Source organism: Lygodium microphyllum, chromosome 13 (assembly GCF_053477565.2).
Source record: "Lygodium microphyllum isolate KBCC chromosome 13, Lygodium_microphyllum_v1.1.10, whole genome shotgun sequence".
Classification (NCBI taxonomy): domain Eukaryota; kingdom Viridiplantae; phylum Streptophyta; class Polypodiopsida; order Schizaeales; family Lygodiaceae; genus Lygodium; species Lygodium microphyllum.
In genome coordinates this window covers 144,271,592-144,280,359 of record NC_141147.1, presented here as the reverse complement: position 1 = coordinate 144,280,359, position 8,768 = coordinate 144,271,592, and the positions used below count along the sequence as shown (strand labels likewise).

Below are 8,768 nucleotides of genomic sequence, written 5' to 3'. Positions count from 1 at the left end.
CATGGGCATCTCTGTGATGAATGGCTATCCTAGGATTATGGGGTAAGAGCATGAATCCTGCACAAAGAAATGGAAATCCTCCTCTACATCTCCAATAGAAATCCTGACACTGGGACAGGCAGCATACAAATCACCTGCAGTGTTGTTGGCGGCTCTCATACGCCACCCATGCTCTGCATCCATAGGCCATCTATTACTTTCATAAACTCCACGAACTATGAGATTAATCTCTGAACCATGATCCACCAAAGCAACACAAGGCACCTGTTTCTCTCCAATTTTTACTATTGTTTCTATAGTTGCCCTAGCCCAATGACTCCGCGAAAAGTGACTGCGCGGTACCAAGAAGGCTCATTAGTTTCAGCATAATGCATAGGCTGAACCCTCTTCTCTGTCTACGGAAAAATAGAAGCATTCTTGACCATAACCTCATCCTCATCCTCATCCAACTCCCCAATCAAAACTCCATGTGTATCAGTAGTAGGCAATGTATGTCTTTTTCTCTTCAGGACTTCTTGGAACTGATCTTGAAACTCTCTTTTTGAGATTCCCAAAACCTCAGAAATAGTAAAAGTCACCTCACTGCCAAGTATCTTAGCATTAAATATTTTCTTCATGTCTATAGATGTCTCAATATCCGACATTAATCTAAATCCTGGCTGCTTTCTCTGTCTAGGTTCTTGCCTCTTTTCTTTCTTTTGCGCATCCTCCATTTGTCGTTCTGGCCCTGGTCTCGAAGATGGCCCTGCAGTAGGTGGAGTAACAAACTCACCCCCTCTAGTCTTTTTAGCTGCATTTGGATTCTCTTCATCTCTCTTACGCTTCTCCTCAACAAGTACATCTACTCCCTGAGACTTAGCCAAGTAAGCATAAATAGTGTACTTGTCAACAGGCAAATCCCAACCGGTCTCAAATTTGATGCTAGAACCTGCACTAGTCAAAATAGTCTGCTGGATTTTCCCCTTGTTTGTTGTCTCTATAGCATAGGTCCATAATGCTAACTGACTCTCTGAACCTTTCTCAATCTGGACTCCATATGCAGAAGTATCTCCTCTAGCTACCACATAAGAAGTACGCGTAGCCATATCATCTACTAATTTCTTCATTCTGCCTTTCCCAAAATTGGTAGCAAGTGGAGCTCCTGTTTCAGACAACCGGATCTTGCCATCTTGTCCCCAAAATACCAAATTCTTCCTCCTTGCATCTTGAAAAGATTTTGCAATCCCTACAATGCCGATGGTCCGTACTATCACACCAAATACATCTTCGATCTCTCTTAGGTGCACTAGGAGCACTAGAAGAAATAGTAGGCACGATTGAGGAAAACTGCTCTTTTAATTTCCCCACCAATTCTGCTTTAACTGACTCCAGTGTCAAATCCGTTATGCCTTTGATTATGTCATCAAGAGAGGAAGGAACCAAAGGAGTGGATCATTTTGGAGCAGAAGAAGCCGGCATCGGTTTTGGAATAGGAGGATTAGAAACAGTAGGCACTGGCATAGGCCAAGTAACTGGCTGAGGAAGAGAAGAAATGACAGGGGTAGAAGTAGACATAGGAGCAGAAGACGGCGTTGGTGTCATAGATCCATTCTGTAGGCGGGTCTTCCATATCTGCCTCTTGGTTGAAGTCGAGACCGCATCCTGGGCATCTTGTCAATCTGTTTTAAGACCCATAGGCTGCGTGCAATCCTCAAGAAGCTCTCCTAGTTCTTCTTGAAGAGCAGGATCTACAGCTTGCAAGAAAAGCTCAACTTTCTCAATATCCAATGCTCTTTGTTCAATGGCATCAAGCTGACTATACCTCTCTTCAAATTCTCGTATCAATTCTGAAGTAGCTAGATCTTTATTTGGCATGTAGACCCACTCTTGGAATGACCGTTGTGTAGCCATCCCAAAGTCCTCAAGAAAATACTCCTCTTTCAAGGCCTTCTTAAAATCTTGCCAATGCGAATTTTGAAGGAAAAGATCAGTCACTTTTACACTCAAGGCAGGTGTGATAAGGCGAAGAAAATCTTTACTCATAAGTCCTATCGGTACTCCAAAAAATCCAATCTTAATCTCATATGTCTTCAAATAAGCCGATACATTACGGCCATCAAATAGCTTCTTTTCATTTTCAACTGCTTCAATCGCCTTAGTCACGTTGATTGCATTCTCTTGCTCCTAATATAGTTGCCTTTGTTGAGACAACTATTGTTGATGTAACTCCTACTGCTGCTGCATATACAATTGTGTCAGCTGACTTTGAAGTTGCATATACATAGACATATTCTGCAAAACCTGCTTTAAATCATCTGTAGAAGTACTTGAAGCAAAAGTCGATGATGGAGTCGAAGTAGAGGACAAAGCAGGAATCATAGAAGGGGATGAAATTGATGTTGAAGTGTCTCCCATCCTGAAATTTTTTTAAATGCGACGCTTTCACGTCGGGTTCACCAAAGATGTCGAAGGGTTTTCGAAAGCAAAGTCGTGTCCACAGAGGACCTTGACGAATTTCAAGATAGAAGATCAATCATGCGAATAAGCAAGACGAGAAAATGATGCCAAGTAACAATTGTATTACTGCCAAGATGCTTACAAAATACAAGATGAATTCCAATTTGATCAGTCCACTGATTTTAGGCCACCCGATTTAATTCTACAACATTTGTAGATCCTACATCAAACTGTCCATGGTCAGACTAAATACTTTGCTAACTACAATCCACTTCCATGCTTTCTAGAAAGGCAGCTTCTTGTAAGCGTTTTTTAGCCAAAACAATAAACTCAAGCATTAACACCTTGACCTCAAACACTGTGTGTAGAAATCAGGAATTCAAAGATCCAACACTATTGTGATCTTCTTGGATTCACGTTGTCTAGTAAGACCATAAAAAGCTTCTTGTGTAGGAAGCCAGAAATACAAAGGCAGAAGCTTTCTCCTAAGCTGCCCTGTGATGATGGAGGCACAACATAGGAGATCTTAGTTCTACAAGTATCCAGCTGAGCTCCTGTGAGAAACAAGCCAGAGTTGGTTACTGAATCCTTGGCTGTATTGAATGGGGAAGAAACACTAGCAATCCGCTACTATGCTGCATTTACCGCCTGTTTTTCGATGGATTGTGTCTGTTCATTTCATAAAAAAGACAATTATCCTTCCCCTCCTCATTTGGTAATACCATTGATATTGCCCAAACTGTTCATAGCAATTGACACTGTTGAGTTCATATGGGCTTCCTCCTCTATTGTCACATCAACAATATAATACTTGCCAACCAATAATGTTTGCCTATGCTTTGGCTTCCACTACCTTTGTTAGTGTGACAATTACAGGTACTTTGGAAGTATCCAATTTGCAAAACTCCTTTGGATTATCACTCACTTCAAAATCACCTTCTTCTTCATTAGTAGCACTTGTCACTTCCACTTTGGGGATCCCCATATTGCTCAGTGCTGCCTTGACTGCAATAGCTAAGGCATCAAGAAGATTTCCTTCGGAGCTCAGAACAAGTCCATCAATGTATAAAACCCAACACAACTTGGCATAAAAAATGCTTAAGGCTCTTAGATCAACAGTTGCTCCTCTGCCTTTTATTCACCTGCTGCACTTTGACCACCAAGTAAACTTCTTTGCAACACTCTTGAAAGTTCCAAGGATAATTCCTCTCCACCTTCCCAGCTCTGGAGCTGCAGTTGGAGAGCATTCGACATTGATTTCGACTTTTCCTTTATTTGATCTATTAGAGGTGGGCCTTCCAAGCTCAACCTGTGGAACCACCCCAAGCTCGATGGAGAAAGCCCGATAATTGTGACGGCCTCGTCCGACACTGCGGAGTCCTTGGATGATGCCTCCCTCCAGAAACCTCCTCTCTGTTGCCAACCATTTCTATTCAATCTTCTTGCCCACTTCTTTAGAGACAGAGATCATGTCCAGAAGATCACTTGTATCAAGTCCTTCCCCTACTGTAGTCATCCTTACATGTAATATGGTGTTGGAGCTTTTCTTCTCGGCGGAATTTTTCTGGTTTGGCCTTTCCAGCATACAATACGCAGTTGTCTCCAGCAAGAATTATGCTTTTCCCCTCCAGTCGTCGTCGTTGCTTTTTTTTCCCTATTGTTGCCAACACAATGTCTGAAAATAGACCCGATCTACATCACCACTCCCTCCAAAAAGTAGAGATCAGCCCCATTCATTGTGCCACTGAAGGCATCATTAAGTCCCACACTCAATTTACAACCAGACACTAAGTGTTCAAACACTCAGCCCATTATCACTGCAACAATTGCTAGCAAAGTTTTATTGCAGGTATATCCTTCTCTTTCCTTGTGCCACTTAAGGCATAGGACCACACTGAATTTATGACCAAACATTGAGTATTTCAAAGAGCATGCCCTTTCATACCTAGTCCATTACCACTGCAACATGCACCAACACCTATAGAAAAGTATATCAAAGTGACCTTGTTGAGTCAAGCCTGTCCATGCCTTGAAAGGACGATGGAGATCATCCTGTGTAACATATGCAAGAGTCTCATTGTCAATCCATTCCATATACTCAGTGACTCCATGTAAAGGCTTTCCCACAAACTCACCAGTCTTTGTATCCATAGTATAGACCATGTAAACCTCATCACCTTTTGTATCTTCAGCATAAGCAAACAGCTTGAGAAGCTCGGGAAAACCATACTCATTGCAGATCTAGAGCCCATTCTCCTTCTAAATTGTTTGTAACAAATATCAGATTCACTCCCAAATAGCACTTGTCTCTTCTGTGAAATTGAACATGAACCAATTGAAGGCAAAATGTTCAGGCAGAGCAAAGCACAACGTCTAGGTATGCACAAGGTAACAAATGTCACACACACAAACTTTTTGGTGGATTCCACACCTCGGATGCGCAGCAGCACGACAACGTGCAAGGACGCACTTCCGATTTGTCCGTGCGGTGGAGTGTTGCAGTCTACCGTTCACACGCAGTCATTCTCAGTTGTTCACATGCAGCGCGCGTACCGCCTTTTAATTTTCGGACCCGCAAAATACATAAAAACACATAAAAAGAAATATATAACACATAAAAACTCTAAACATTCATTTAAAATTCAAAAAAGTTACAAAAAATTTTCTAAAATTTTTTCAACGTTGCTGAAATCGTTTGGAATTTTTTTAAAAGCAAAAATTTAAGAAAGTAAATTGAAAAAAAAAATCAAATTTAAAAATTCCTTAAAAAATACATGTAAAATGAGTAAAATTCATTAAAAATCCAAAAATATTTTTGAAAAAATTCCAAAAATTTTCACAAATCCCCTTGCTCCTTTTGCCACTAATTTATCAATTGAAAATGCTTCCATAAATAGCTAAAGTATTATTTGAAGCCAAAATCCTAAATTTAATACTTCACCTCATGAAAATTCATTTTAAATTGCAATAATCAGCTGGAAAATCATGGATAAATTACAACACATTTTTGACATTTGCTCGATTGCTGAAATTCCACCCTTACACTTCACAATATATTCATGTGTCTTCTATCTCGTTTTTAATAATTATTTAAAAAAAGAAAAATAAAATAAACAAGAAAAAAAAACCAAACCATATACATAATACCAACACACCTAAAATAAAATTTTAAAAAAACACAAACAAAAAAAATCAAAAATAAAAATAAAATCAAAATAAAATAAAAGCACTAAGGTGCTTTATTTCTTCGAGTCAGTGGTGTTTTTTTTAAAACTGGATTCCTTGCATTTGAGACTACTCCGTGCGCCTTCAGTCTATTGCATACACACCCCTACCAGGTATTTATTTTTTGAGCTTTATTTATTTTCATTATCCCTTAACCACAGTTAATTACTAAAATGCACTATATTCACCCACTTTTTCACGCGCAATCGCACTAAATACACAGTTTCTTATAATTAAAAATTAACCGACCCTTCACTTGGCACGCACTATGTGTGCTTGAGAGACACCTTAATTTTTATTAAAAATGAATCGGCTGTCACAAAAAAGCACACACTGGCAAAAAAGCACTCCACATCACCGTTAATTTCTAATTAATGAGTTTGCATTTAGAGACCCCAATCTAGGAATCACAGTCTAGGTTTCGTTTAAGCACCGTTTCACCCTAATAAATTGTAATTAAAATTTTAAGAAGAAACCGTCATTTTCTTATTAAGATTTATAACCTAATAAAATGTCACCCATTGTTAATAATTTCTTAAAATAAACCCTTCATTAAAACCATTTCTCCTTACTGTAATTTTTTCCATTTTTGAATAAACACACTTCATGGGATGGGCACGTAAAGTCCTCTTAGTTGAAACTGTTGGTCCAGGTTATGGTCAGGTCCTGACTCAATTTTTATGGTATTATGATTTGCTTATGTGCTACGATTATAGGTACGGTTTGTAGTTTTTTCTTTTGTGCTTGATACGGGGTTTTGGATGACTACTTGTTGTATCGCATGAAGTTTTTGGTCGCATATGTGTAGAGGTCATGCAGAATTTTTTCTAGGATGTGGATTGTTTGGGGTGGTCAATTGGTTAGTTATATCTATATGTGTGTGTCCTTCTTTTGATTTCTTTTTGATAGCTATTTTGGTTGTTTTGTAGGCATTCTTTGTGATTGTCTGTGTTTTGGTGTGTGTGTTTTCCATCTGAATGGCGCCTCACGCTCCTCCTCCTATCCAATATGTCCCGCTGATCAATAGGGATATTCTTTCCTATTGGCTTTTGAGCCTATAGTGAAAGATGGACTTGCGACTTTCATGGTTGCTTCATTCCCATTGATTCCAGATGATCCATCCCTGTGTGATGAATTTCTTGCATCATACAGTAAGAAGTCGGGCTTGGTTCATGGTGCTTCTATGGTTTTGACACCCCGAGGGTTAGGGAAGGCTTTGTCTCTTCCCTACAAAGGAGAGCCCTTTATTATAGCCAGAAAATTATTCTCCAACGATGAGATTTTCAAGCTGTTACAGAAGCAGATCAAAGAGATTCTGGATGTCAAGAAAGTGATAAACACTTCAAGAGTATCTTTTTCCATGATCTCACGGATCCTCTTTGGAAGTTAGTGTGCCAGTTTCTCCAAGACATGTTTATGTCTGTCAAAACACCATCCCATTATTTGTCCAAAGAACTCTCCACAACTTCCAAGATGGTGTTAAAAGGGGTAGCCATTGATTGGAGTACTTACCTACTTACAAAGATGGACCAACATTTTGTCAAAGTGACCAGAGGGAATGTCACAAATGTCACTTATGGTTCCCACTTATATGCTTTCTTGACATACTCAGGCCTTAAGAAGGGTGTGCTACCACCTCCTCCATCTGATCCAGTACCTCCCCCTCCGCCTTCAGAAGAGTTAGAACCTATTGACATAGAGGATCTTGATTCCCCTCCTCCATTGGTCATTCAGCGGAAGTGCTTGAAGCGTGTGGCAGATAAAACTCCCTTAGTCCTTCATTCAGTCACAGTTCCTGCTACATCTGGCAGTGACCTCCATGCTTACCTCACATGTAACAATTTATTTAGGGCACATAAAGAAGGTTCTTTGGAAATATTAGACCCTTCACTTAAGAGTTTAGTTTCAGGAGATGCTATTCCATTCCTTTGTAATGATATCCAGAGTTCGATTGAACTTTCAGTGACAACTTGTGTTCAATAGTTGTATGCTACTTTCTATGAAGAACTAATGCAGTCCAAATACCAATTGCATAAGGCAACCTCAAAGTTAGTCTCTACTATAGACACACTTGCAAATATGTTTAAGCAGATGAAGCAGTAAACCCAAATGATTGAGACCCAGAGAGAAGAAATATCTTCTTTGAAGATTCAGTTAGCAAAAGCTCAGTCAGAGGTCACTAGAGTCTCAGAGGAGAAAGAGAGAATGTCCAAAGAAGCTCAAGAGTTTCAGACTCTTTTAGATGCAAAATTGTCAGCCTTAAAGACTACTCATAATACAGTGGAATCACATGCTTCCCAGATTAAGCAGTTGCAAGACCAACTGGCACAGTCACGGTCCATTCCTCCAAGCCCCAATGTTCCTATTAATCCTTCTATATCTCAGCAGGACTTTGCAGTTCTCCAGAGATAGGCCACATTGTGTCCTGGAGCCCCAAGAGGAACACCAAGGAAAAGGGAATTCTCTTGCAAGAAAATCTATCTTGTAACATCAACAAGCTTATTTATCATGTTTCATATGATCACAATGAAGAAAAGAACACCAGGCACAACAAATCTTCATGCAGCATCATGTAGATCTCCCACGGTTTTGATAGAATCAACCATATTCTTCAAAATCTTCACAAAATCCATCAATAGAACAAAGAAAGAAAAGGAATACACCATCTTTGAATGGAAATACATCACATAGTATTCATCTTCAATATCTTCATAGTCTTCTCTCTCAATCTCTCATATACAATCACTCTGTTTCAGTAGAATTGGCTATCTCTGACTCTCTCTCTCTCTCTCTCCATTAATAATACATCATATCCTCACTACAATCTCTCAAAATCACTCTCAATAATCCTTCTTAGGTCGTGGATACCCCTCCCAAGAGGTATGTCTGATATGAAGAGTCACCAGAGCCACTACAGTGTCCTTTCATAGCTCACTACTGTCACTTCACTCTAGTCTTCACTTGAGTCTTTGGCAGCTACTTCTTTCACTTCTTTCAGCTCTTTTGCACTTATATTCACCTCTTTCCAAGGCTAGAAAACTTTCCCAAGCTACACTCTCATCCACCAGAACACATACAGAAGCATACAGAACAGTCTACAGAACAGT

General features: G+C 39.6%; 1 pseudogene; it reads right to left on the bottom strand.

Moving 5' to 3' along the window:
* Positions 1-3,129: 3,129 nt before the first annotated feature.
* On the bottom strand, positions 3,130-4,599 carry LOC148027301 (uncharacterized; annotated as a pseudogene).
* Positions 4,600-8,768: the final 4,169 nt, after the last annotated feature.